Here is a 13,632-nt window from a genome sequence, read left to right as displayed (position 1 = left end):
TTGGTTCAACATGAAGATACCAACAGATTATTTTTTTTTTCTGTTTTCATGATGTTGCCTTGAATACTATGTCCTCCAGAGGAGACGGGTAGAGGGCAAAAAGAACCAAACTTCCCCTGTCAAATTTTTTATAGCAGCATGAATGCATTCATGAGAGTTAAACCTTCATGATCTAATAAACCTCCACATTGTTGCATTGGTGATTAAGTTTCCAATACATGAATTGCAGGGATCATTCAAACCATAGAATACCTCAAATACTTTGCAACACCTATAGACATTTTATGAGTTATTAATAAATGATGGTTAGAACATTTTTTGGGCTGTCAACAAAAGCAGCCTAACTTTTCGTATTATCTCTCTCAGTCTTAGACTGTAAACTCCATGAGAGCAGATCCCAGGACTACTTTTACTCATCACTTGAATATGAACAACCAGCTCAGTGTCTGTTAGAATGTGATCATTAAATATTTCTTGGATGAATAGATGAACAGCTGAAAATCAAACATTTTCTGAAACAATTTTTGGGCATATTGAGTATTTTCCCTTCAAACTTTGGCCTATTCCTATTTTCTATGTGTTTGGTTACTTATTCTTTAACCCTGGCCATTTCCCTAAGAACAACATATGCTAATCTGTTGCCCTTCAAAATATGACATTTAATACGTGGCAAAATTCTTTACTTATTATCTGGCTAGTAGAAAATAATATACATATCACAACTCTCATTCTATAGAAATCAGTGTTTTACAAATAACACTATAAGAATTACAATAATTTGAAAAATACATATGCCATTGAAAAAGCATCCTAAATTCTGAGATGGTAGATCAAGTGTGGCTGATATGCAGATATTACATGTCAGTGCTCTAGCAAGCAATTCTACTGTGCAGCCAGGACTGTCATCCATTGTCCTATGAACTACATTTCTGTTAATTCAGTTTAAGTTTGTATTAATACTTTCAAAATTCTATCATATTAATCACTTATCCTAAATTTGTTATTCCTTGAGAAGTAAAACCACTTTTTCTTCAAAAATGGATGGGTTGAGGCAAAGAGAGAAACACGCTTTGTTCTGTAGAGTATGAATAATAAATTATGGATTAATGAGAGAAGCCTTTAAGAAGTTAAAATTGTCTGTCTATAAAGGTAAAGCCACTTCTCACATTTATTTTCTCCTCTCTTGGTAACTGAAACTTAACTTTTTTTTCTTAGGGACTCATTACGCAACACTTTCATCCCAGGTGTTATGAATAGGGCTTGATCAAACTTTAATCCCAACGTAGGTATGAGGTGTTGGTGAAGTAAATCAGAACAGTCCACTCCTCTTGCCAGAACTGATATGCTTAGTGGTATGCATGTGACATAAGGACAAAGAGGTGCAACGAAGGTTTTTTTATTCTGGCAATCTTCAAACAGTGACTGGAACTCTTTCCTGCATCTTTTGAAGCTCAGCATTTCCAGGACTGATGCAGTCATTTTACAAGTTTAGGACAAAAGCCTGTCTGAAAGTAGTGAAGTACAGTGGAGAGACCATGACAGAGGAACAAGGGTCCATGACATTGTCTTCTGTCTCAATATTCTGTCATGCCATGAGCCTCTACACTTTTCATTTAGTTGGGGCAAGAAATCACATTTCACTTAGGACAGGTTAGATCAGGTTTTCAGTCATCTGGAGCAGAGTCATTACTGATACAACAAGGAAAAACTTTTTAATTATTAAATACATTCACAAAGAAGGTAAATCCCTAAGAAGTGTGAAGTTTCTAGTCACTAGAAGAATTCATATACAGACATTAGACATTTAGGCTAAAGGGTTGTTTCAAAATGAACAAAGTATCAGAATGGCAATTAGTCTTGATGACATTGTGGGGGACAAGGGATTCTTAAGGGGTGTCCTTTGGTCCTGGGCCATCTGTGCGATTCTATTACTGCTGAGAGGTTGTTGCAAATAATGTGTATTAAGGGAAGCATGCTACATGCCAGGCCCTACAGCGGGACTAAGTGATTTGAATTGACTGATCTGGTCTGAGTCAACTTAAGACAAATCCAACTGGCTTGCCACCAAAATAGCTCTCTGTGGGTCAACAAGTTGTGACATTTCACACAGACAATGCTGGATCAGCAGAAATTACTAATGATTTTGGCAGCCAACAAGCTCTGTGAGGTAATAAGGAAAGCTATAGCTTTAAATAGCTCAGTGGAAAAATGCAATGGGGCAGAGGGAATTGCCATGGGCTCCCTGAGCTGTTCTGTTGATGTTACTGAGCAAATATAGCTCCTTGAGTTGTTTTCATTTCATCAAAATCATGATACTCTTGAGTGTTGGCAAGGAAGTATCAGGTAATGAGAATGCAGTGAACGTGTCTTTCATCAGCTGAAAATCTTTAATTGTAATTGCAGCATGTAATGGTGTAATTAGTTGTCTAAGTGACAGGATAGGCTCAAACCTTACTAGCACTTTGCAAAAAAAAAAAGACTGTTACGTTTCCATACTTCTCCCTTTTATTTCAAATGAATTGATGAGTGAGCAAAGATGGGAAAGGGATTCATTTTTAACAGCATGAACTGAGCATATTCACAACTAGAAATGGTAGCAGGCTATATGAAAAGTAGAGAGAATATACTGCTACTCATATAAGTGTCGAGTCTAAAGAAATTATGCACAGAGGTAAATAATAAGTACCACATTTTAAACAACTCAAGGCACTGTAAATGCATTTATTTCCTGAATTTTAGAAACAATCTTGAATAACAAGTATTCTTATCCCAATTTTTCATACAAGGCAACTGGGGCTCAGAGAGACTGAGTAAAGAATTTAGTCACAAACAGGACTGTGACTTGTGTCTCAGATAAAATCTGAGTCTATTGAAATTTCAAGTTCAAATTGTCTAATTCTTAGGTGACTTGAATGTCTTTAATCCTTTAGAATGCTGCTTCTCAAAATTTCTCTGCTTGTAAGAATTATAGAGAATCTTGCTAAAATGTGGGTTCCTATTAGGGACACAGAATGAATTGAGGATTTTAATTGACAGGTGATAGATTATGGACACAGAAAAGAAATTTACAATTTAAATTAACTCCTTAAGGAAGTTTGAGGTACGTATTCTTTGATCACAGAGTCTGGAGTATATTTTGCAGGACTCTGTGTGACAGAAGTCTGGAGACTTTTATACAGGGAAATCATACAATGAGGATTCTTACAGAAGCTTGATGACAAAGTTCAACATGTGGAAAGATAGGTTCATACTTAATCAGAACCAGTCACATAGAAAGCTCTAGGCCTTTCAGAGTTACACTTAAAAAAATGTGGGGTCTCAACCACTGAATTCAAAGTGGATTTGTAACTCCAGGACTGTTAGCAAAACAGCTTTTTCATCTGTACCTATTACAGTGGAGATGATTCTACAATGAGCAAGTTGAATCCAAAAAAGCATTTTTTTCCATGAAGGAAAAAATAGTGCTCTAGGCAACTGTGGTTGATGGATTCCACACACATCTCTCCTTTGCGTCCTCATCTTATAAAATTAATCCAGTCTCTTTTAAACATATTATAGAAAATGGAAGAGAATAAAACGAGCAAAATCTATTTTTCTAAATTAAAAAGCTTGAAAAAGCTCTGCTTCCTTTGTCTATCATAATGATATCATTGGATCACTGCCAAATCTGGAACTATATGAATGATTGTTCTTAGATAATAGTCCCTTTTAGTAAAATATAAAACTGCTTTTCCCCAAACTCCTACCATGAGTTTCCAAACACAATAAATCCTAGCTTTCTAAAATAGATGTTTTATTTCGGAACTAATTTTGCCTTAATTTTAACCATTGTCTGCTAAAGAATTCTGTCAATGAGGCTCATATGCATTTCAACATTCTACAGCTATGAACATTTGTGTGAATTTTACTGCCTGTTTAGTAATTCTGTCAGTCATTAATTTTAACAGAAAAATGTGTGTATTGAAAGAATATGTTTTTCAAAATGCTAGTCTCTCAAGTATTTTTGTTTTCTGAATAAATGTAGAAATACAGTGTTATTGACAATTACGTTTATTCATAGACATGTTCATATAGCTCTCTTTGCTATAGCAGAAACGATTATGATACATGTCCATAGCTTTTTCAACCATCTTGACATTTTGGATTCACCTTCTGAAAGAAATGGGGAGGTTTTGAGTGGTTAGGTCTCCTAGAGTGAGGAGGTGGACAGCAAAGCTTTGGCTTTTCTTGACTTCTCAGTGAATTGACTTAATGCACTGATAATCAGCACACTCATTGATGACACTACGTGACCAGGAACTCTGCTTGCAAAAGTGCTTCATTCTTGGAATCATGATTTTCTAATTATTTGGTCTTAATATTTCCATGCTGTTTAAAATGACCCTGTTTCTCCATTTCTATTGTGGGGTAAGGAAAATAATGAGTAGTGCTCTCTGTAAGACCTGGGTTTAAATCTTGACTTTCCACTATGTAAGTTACTATCTCACTGAGCTTCAGTCTTCTCAACTGTAAAATGGGAATAATAATACCAGTTTTCAGACCTGTTCTAGAGACAACACAATACAAAATTTTGAGAATAGCTGGTTTGTAGTAAACTATTTTTTTCATTTAGGGAGACTAATGTTGGCATTGAAATGATTTTTTTTTATCACAGAAGTCATCTGATTTCTCTCTCTATATATTCTATTTTCTTTAATGAAATATCAGGTAAATAAACATGTCATCACCTTCTCATCAACTGAACTCAAAATTCTACTCTAATTTTTCCTAAGATTTTTGGTACTTTCAAGGAGTACTGAAAAAAAAAAAACTCACCTGGATTTTCCCCTTCTCTTGTCTTTTTTTGATTGATATTTTCTTTCATTTATCTTATTACATTTCCTCTCTCTGTTACTTTGGAAATAACACTCTCTTTATGTAAAGTTTGGATGCTAATCCTCACGATTTAAGCGTTCACATCCTTAACTTTCTCTGGAACAATGGAAGGAAAGATGTTACAGAGTGTGGTATATTATAGTGTCAACTACTTTCCATAAAGATTGCCTGCAAATATTTTACAGCATTCCATCTGTACTGTTTCCTGTTACATGAATAAGATATTGTTACTGCTGCTGTTTTAGTGTTGGTTTAGATCCAGTTCATGCTTATTTGTGCTTAGATACATATTTAAAACACTTATCTTTATTTACCAAGATGCTTTCTGTCTTAGATCCTCCATTGGGAATAATATTTACTCTCTATAAATTGCATACTTAGAATTTCAGTTATTAAGAGTCTGATGATTGGAACTATAAATCTTGTATGTCTTCAAACATCTTTAGTTTGCTTCAACTCTGTGGTGGAAAGTCTTTCTGGATGCTTAATGGTATAGGCTTCTGGGTGGGCAGATTTCAGCGTGTGTGCATGTGTGTGTGTGTGTGTGTGTGTTCCTCAGCACATTGGAGACATCACTTTACTATCTTCAAATTTCCATTGTTGGAAAATGTTGAAAATTATTTCATAGAATAAGTATCAGTTTTTGAACAAAATTTGCCTTTTTCCTCTGGCTTCTGTGAAATTCTTATGTGTCATTTTTTTCTGCTGGTTTTCTGTGATGTGTCTGGATATGGATTTTATTTATCTGCTTATTCAATGTGTTTTTCAACAGTTTTTAAATATATCATTCATCATTTCTTTGAGTGTCCCTGCTCCCCCAATTTCTACTGAATATTTTTAGACCATTACCCTCTGACTCACATTACTCAAACTCTTTCATCATTTTCATCTTTCTGTCTTTCCATGCTAAATTCTGGGTAACTTTCTTCATGACTATCATCTGTGTCCAGGCTAATCTGATGTTTGATTCATGATTAAGTTCTTATGTCTAATTTTCCCCTCTGTTCTATTCATTTTCTTTCTTTCTCAAATGAGCTACTGTGTTTGTAATTTTTAATTCACTGCTCCCATTTTCACACTTCTCTTTTGTTAAGCAAATTAATGAGAATTATTTTTCTTTGATCACTAATTTCAAAACACAGAGAAGTTGGTATCTGATTCCAATTCCTGATTTTTGCTGGTTTACTCCTGAGGCATGTGGGTCTCTTTGGTTCCTTGTGTTCTTTTAGGATTTTTGATTATAAACTAGTAATACCTGTTTAGAATTTTATCTTTAGGAATTCCTTGTAACCTGGGCTAAATATCTATTTCTCCCAAGAACATTTGCATAGAGTTTTGTTAGGTACATATATGTGCGACTTATATGAGACCCTTTGAATTTTTTTGCATGTAGGTATAGTATGAAGGTGGGTCAAAAATGAAATTTGGCTTGCAGTCATTGTTTCTTAGTGGAGATCTGTCTTCCTAACTTTAGCCACTGCTAAGTTTCATATGTCAAAGTTTGCTTTCTGCAACTCTGAGCAATGGATTCATTTCTCATTCACCCTCATTTCAAGAGTAGACCATTAGTATTGCCTCTACACAAAGCTATTCCTATTAGTCTTCACAATTTGGGTATGTCTTTGCTTTTAAGCCCCACTTACTATTCCCTGAGGAAAATTTAAATGGTAGCTCAAATTAGAAGGCCCTACAAAGTTGAAAGTTTACTATGAGACTCAATTTTCCAGGACTCCAATTTTAATTTTCTGTATATCCTTTTCTTGCTATAGTATAGTCTATTACAAAATATTTTCTTTAATTTTTAAATATAGTGATCTTTTAACTTCTTCAATTTATTCTTTTCCTGCTACTCATTCCACTCAATCAAGTTATAAGGCTGTAATTTTTTATTAGCCTTTTCCATTTGATTCTAAAAGAATTTTATAAATTTATTGAATACATATTAATTATATATGATCAAAATAATTTTTAATTTGATTCTATGTATAAATCTCTTTTGTATGCACATTTTTGGAAGAAACACTAAAGCATAGAAAACATTTTAGAGAGTACCCAAACCTGATAATCTTTGGCAACTAAGGGAGTTGTACATGGTGGATTTGAATCTAACCCTTGGGTAACCTAATACAGTGTTATTTCTGCCAAAACAATGTCTGTTTTTAAAGTATGATCATAATATTCTGACTTCTAAATTAAATTCATTTTTTCTGAGGTAGAAAACTTAAAAAAAATGATTTTATGAGCCATTGCACTGAATATGGTTCTAACACATGTCAGACATTAATGCTGAAGAAGAGAGCTTTCAATCAGATGTTTTATGGTCACTTATTGCTTAAGATGGATAATTTTGGTCTTATATGGGTGGTGATCTATTTACCAAACTGTAAAACTGAGAGACCATACTAAAGAGTCGTGACATAAGACCACATTGCCTGTGTTTCTGATAAATAATTAACAGGGATCTCAAGAAATTTGCCCCTATTGATTAGTGAGATCAGTTTTACCTTTCTTTCCATATAGTCCAAATCCAAAATATAAAGGTGTGTTTCCTATATTTTATTTATTTTCTCTGTTTCTAAACCATTTTTATACAAAAATTCAAACTAAAAAAATGACTGAAACCCTCAAATAAGCAGTAGTTAGAAAATAGAAGAGTGAAATCCCTCAGAGAAATATTAACTAAGATAGCTATCAAACAACCAAAATTTGGAGACCAATAGTAAAGACCAGTAACTGAAAACCACAGTCACCATGGAAGAAAATTCCTCAAGAAAGTGTGAGTTTCTGAGAAGCCAAGCATAGGGGCTTCTTAATAAGCCCCAAGAATGAGCCAAGGACACTGGGCAAGAATTCAGGACATAGTAAAGAAGCTATGACACAAGTGTTTTTCAGAGCTTGTGATTAAGTAGCAACCTGTACCATGTAGCTACACATCAAGAATTGGCTAGGAGACCCCATACTTCATACATTCTGAAGCTTTTTATAAATTAGAATAATATATTGTAAATTCCAGTACTGCAATTCCACTATATCACCAAAACTGCTTCTAGATCTCAGAGGTGGCACAGAAAGTCCATCTTATACTGTGTTTTTCTTTTTAGGGTCAAAATATGTATACTAACTATGTAAAATGATAAAATTAGAGAACCCTAATGCCAACAGTAATTTGCAAACTGCTATAAAGTTCAATAGCACTTACATAAACATAAATGTATGGAAATGAAAGTCAGGTAATGACATAATATTAAAGCATAGACTTTTAACCAGAAATTCTAAACAGAAAACTTAATGGATTACTTTATATTAAAAAAATAAAGAATCAAAATGTATATTGACCTTACTTTGAGAGAGATTAAATAACCCAACCTGAGAGAAGCAAAATAGTGTTAATATCAATAGTCTTTATATCTGAAATTCTCATTAGTCACTCTTTTTATTCTCATCAGTGCAGTTACATCTTGGAGTGGAGTAATGTATTTCTTTCACATGTTAACATACAAACATAACTGATTACCCATTCACCATTACTGTCAAAGGATAGCATTTTAGATTTTGAATCAAGGGTTTACTTTTAAAAGTTAAAATATTTGTATTTTATTCCATAATTTATTAATCTGATTTATTTTATTTTTTCTAATTTTTTCAAATTGACTCAATGTGTTTATATTCTCTAACAAAATTAGAGATAAGGGCAGAACAGTTTCTGCCTGGAAGTGAGAGGGTAAGAGAGGAGAGGAAGGGGTTGTGGGGGAGGGAGGGGATAAAGGGTAGGGGGAAGAAATGATTCAAACATTGTATGCACATAAGAATAAACAAAAAAATAAAAAAATAAAATAAGCAAGTTTGAGAAATGTGGTACTGTACTGTGTTAACTCAGAAAGGTCAAAGTGAAGAGAGAACAGAAAATTAAAACATGCCATTTCACCATTATGACAACATTTTTGAATTAGGATATCCACATGGCTCTAAAGAACAAACTCTTCAACCTAGTACCTTATTAGCAAAACAATCCATATGTCACTCTTATCCTGAAGAAATTCAAGATTTAACTTAGTATTAAAACACTGCTTACTTGATTCTTCTCCATTTAGGATAATACCAATTGTTTTTATCATAAATGTTCACTACTTCTGTATCAAAATATTCTAACTATTGTATAGTGAATATAATACACTCAGTCAAAAATCAAAGGCATGTAAATTAAAATGATATGCAATTTTGAGCCATAATATTAGCAAGATGACAGCAATCCCAGAGGAAGTGTGATAAAAAAGAGATGGTCATGTGTCGTCTAAGTGCCTGTCTTTCTGAGGGTTTGTTCTGGGCTTTCTCCTATTACACCCTATGGAAATGATTTCTGACATTCCTAAAGAAGTGTTGTATTAATTTTCTGTCTCTTATCCAGAATACAGCTCTAAATCCTAAACTCACATTTCCATTTTGGAAGGAGTAACTGAGTAACAACATTTCTTGTATTTCTCATGTATATTTTATCAATTTGCTTGCCCTCAACAGAAATTTTGCCCTACTCACAAACTTAGTATTTCCTTTTCCATCAACTTCTATATGCAGTTAAATCTCATTATTTTTATTTTCTTACTGCAAATTTTGTTAATATCAGCCTCATAATTTTCTTAATCATTTCTCTTGTTTCTTTACCACCCATTTTCATATAATAATAATTGTTATTATTATTATAATTTTGATCTACCTGAAACACCACCTGAGTCAAGTAGTTCTTCTGTTAAAAAGTTATTTACTATTTGTTCTCTGAATGAACAATGAAATCCAAACCCCTTATGGCCTACAAAGCTCTTTTTCTTATTTCCAATATTATCCTTCCTTCATTTCCATTCCAGGTATGCTATCTACTTTCATTGTTCTGAATACTTTTACATTTCCTGTGGCCAGAGGCTCTTACTTCCTTCTTTCAATGATGGTACCTCATACTTTAGTCTCAGCTTAAATTTACATTATCATTGAGACTCTGTCTTCCTATTTTCTTCCTAACGTAAGAGGTGTCAAACTGCTTTTGCTGAAAAGTATGAATTCCTTACTCATGTTGGATTCCAGAAAGGACAGAACAGATAATATCTTTATGACAAGGAACTGAAACTACCTCCAAAGGTAGAGCTTCCTCAGGATGGACCACCCTCCAGATAACAACCTCTGAACCTCCCCCAGAACAAGTACTGAGATAAGGACCAAGCAGACCACACCTAGACTGGAACTGTTTAACCATGCATACTTTTTGTTCCCTACCTCCAGTTATTTGTCTTTTTAAACCTGTAGCTCATTCCTGAACTAGGGAAGATAGCTGAAAATGGGCTGAGTGCCTACTCTGCCTTTTCCCAAGGCATGTCCCAAGCGGCAAAATAGATCACCATTTCCTGCTTTCACCATGCCTCTTCATTTGGTGTATAGGAGCGAGTGGCCCCACCTGAGAATCCCAGCAGCTTGGGTACAAAACTCCAGTTTTAACAACATATTACAATTTGTAACTGTCTTATACATTTACTAATTCACATGCCTTGGACTCTTCCTCTCAGGGGATGGAAGGAAACATGTTCACTTTGTTCAACAGGAAATCCTCACCCTTGAATATATTAGGTCCTCATTCAATTTTTAGAGAAAAAAATGAATGAATTATGAGTAAATGTAATAAAGCATCTTGAAAACACCATTAGCAAATTATCAAAAGGACTTTAAAAACAAACACAAATTAAGTTCAGAAGGGGAAAATTCTACCTGCAGATTATTTTGTTCTTTTAAGGAGGGCTAATTTACCCCTTTGAACACCAGATACAATGAATTCTAGGTTTTTATCCTCTGTTACTTTTATTTTAAATTTTTATGTTACTTGTCTGGAAGATTTTCCAATATTGAGAAAGGTGATTACATTTAATCTAGTGTTTTAAGAATCGCATCTAAAATAATCCTGTATAACGAAGATTCACAGATAAAGAAATTTATCAAAGAACTATTATGTTAGTGAAGACCATTAAAACCTAAATTTCCAAAAAGTATGCTTGAAAACTTAAATAATATAAAAAATTCCTTTTTGAAGGAATGTAAAGAACCAGTGGACAAAATAAACATAATTACAAGTAGTTTTCAAAAATATCCCCAAAAGAAAAAATGACTTAATAAGGCAAAGTTTAGGCTAAAAGTGTCAAAAAGTTAACAGTGTCTTTTCCCTTTTTATGGTGGTTGTATGGATCATTTTTCTAATCTCTTTCTCTTTTCTATATTTTAATTATAGAAAAAGTACTTAAAAACACTTTTTTTGAATGATTTGTTTACCTGTTCATCATGTTGAATTTATCACTTATTTATACCAATTTTTGTTTTGGATAGAGATAAATTTTTATTTAATTTTAATTTTTTTACTTAATTTGAACTTGTTTTTGAAGGATACATGTCAACTCCCCAAGCAGAGAATGAGGCAAAAGACTTTCCAAAACTGAGTGTGAAATTGCACGTGCAGAAGCACATTGTACTCAACTACATACAAATCGTGTATTTTCACATATATTTAGATGATGTAAAATATGACAAACATTAATTTCTTAACATTGGTGAGCTATTTCCACATTTTTACTTCTGGGACTGGAATCATAAGGGCTAGACATGACTCCTGATTCTGTTGTATATCAGCAGCACAGTTACATATATGCTAGCTGGCACCTTTAAGATATTATCAGGCTAATTTTTACAACATGCTTAATAATGAAGAATCTTTGCTGTAAGAATCCAGTAAGCATAAGAAATTTCTTCAGTAGGTCATATTTCTCAAAATGCTGTCACATAAATATTACATGTTTTCATACTGATTTATTAGAATAGATTAATGGAAATTGAATATTATAATTAACTAAAAGAAAAATGAGTATTGTAAATTTCATTAACTTTTACTTTAAAAAGTCAATAATTTTCTGAATGTATAAATAATTATGTATAGGAAATACATAATTATTTATAGTAAATAAGTCTTTACTCAAATGCTATGTGTTCACACTGTATAGATAAGGAAATGGAGGTTAAGAAAGGCTTAATATCACCGCAGTCCTTCTACTAAAACCTGTAATATCTCGATCTTATGTTCTTTCTATTACCATTCCATTGGCTTCTATGTAAATGATACATTGGTACTCTGTGTGAATAAACTTAAAAATTATCATGGCTATGTGAATTTAACATTATTGATTATAAGAATGACATTAAAAAAAAATCTTTAATTATATGCTCTCAAAACATCTACAAGTTTCTACCAATGTTACCTTGCCAAACTCTAATGTCTAAGTTGATATTCTTTGTTCTCTTCCCATCACTTCAGACACTTTGGTTCTCCAGCCTTGCCAACTCTCACCCACCCCCAAAGCATTTGAAACTGAACATTTGAATGGATTTCTGTAATTATGTTTTAATTGTAGTTTAGAATCTTATCTCTGTGAAATGAATTCCTGTGTTTCTCATATCCTGAAATTAGGAATTTATGTTTGGGGAAGTTATTTAGGGTTCTTGACATCACAGTTTTGTCACAGTTATTATTGTCACTGTAATTTAAAATGGGCATCCCATAATTCTATAATTGCCTGGCTGGAAGGAACCAGATTTTGAACTACTTGAGGAAAAGTTCAAGGTCTTTTGCTTATCTTTGTATTCCTCTAACTAGAAAATAATTTGTAAGGTATAAGAGACTCAGTGTTTGTTACTTATTTGTATCCCTAGCCACAATTTCTGCTGTATTGAACATGTTCAAAATAAATTTGATAAAAGTCCCTGTTCCAAGCTTAAAAAGTTTCACTTCACATTTTATCCCTACAGGCAAAGTAAGGGATTGTATTTAGTAACTTTATAGTTTCTTTAATAAATTAAAAAAAAATCAAAACATAAAAGAAAATATTGCAATTTAACTCATAGTAGGACATTAATTAAACAAAACCTGCTAATTGTTCCAAACTTCCATCATAAATGGGCTTTCTAATAGATTGCCTGCCCACTTATGTAGTTTTGCACTGAATAGCACAACCAGTGATCATTCAAGTGCTATATTACAAATTAGGGGCAGGAAGGAGAATCCAAATAAAAACTTTGAAATAGTTTCATAGAGATATCAAGACCAGTGAGGAAAAATGAGTGTTCTGGACATTATTAACATTTTGCTCTTTGATACACTTATGGGGTTCTGTTCCCTAAAAGGAATTAGACTATCACTAAAAACATATGGTATCTAAAGTGATAAAAACAAATTAGATATCTCATCTTGGTCTTTCATAAAAAATCTTGAAATATATTATTTTCAATAGAAGGCTCATTTAAATGGTGGTTTGGGTAATTTTTATTGTATATGAACTTTTTATTTTTGCTTTGATGTAGCTAAGATATTACCAACCTCACTTAGGACATGATGAAAGGAAGGTTGGGGTTATAAAACTGAAATCTCACAAGGCCACTATCTTAGATCAAAGACTTCAGCTGAAAATAATGGGCTGGGTTCTGATAATTCATTCTTACAAAGAGATACACTTTTATCTAATGCAATGCTACATTATAGTGCTTCTTTACAGTACCATGAATGTAGTCAGGTAATAGCACTGAAGGTTTTTTATTAGTCTTTGTCCCCTAATCTTAATATCTTCAGTAAGAGTGAGAATTTGGGAAATACTAAAATGTGGAGTGTATATATTCATGAAATGTGGTAACATATTTAGTACCTAGATCATCAAAACATGCAAATGCTTAAAGAATGTTTTC

Source organism: Castor canadensis, chromosome 13, assembly GCF_047511655.1.
Source record: "Castor canadensis chromosome 13, mCasCan1.hap1v2, whole genome shotgun sequence".
NCBI classification, from domain to species: Eukaryota; Metazoa; Chordata; class Mammalia; order Rodentia; family Castoridae; genus Castor; species Castor canadensis.
Note: the sequence above shows the minus strand (reverse complement) of the source record.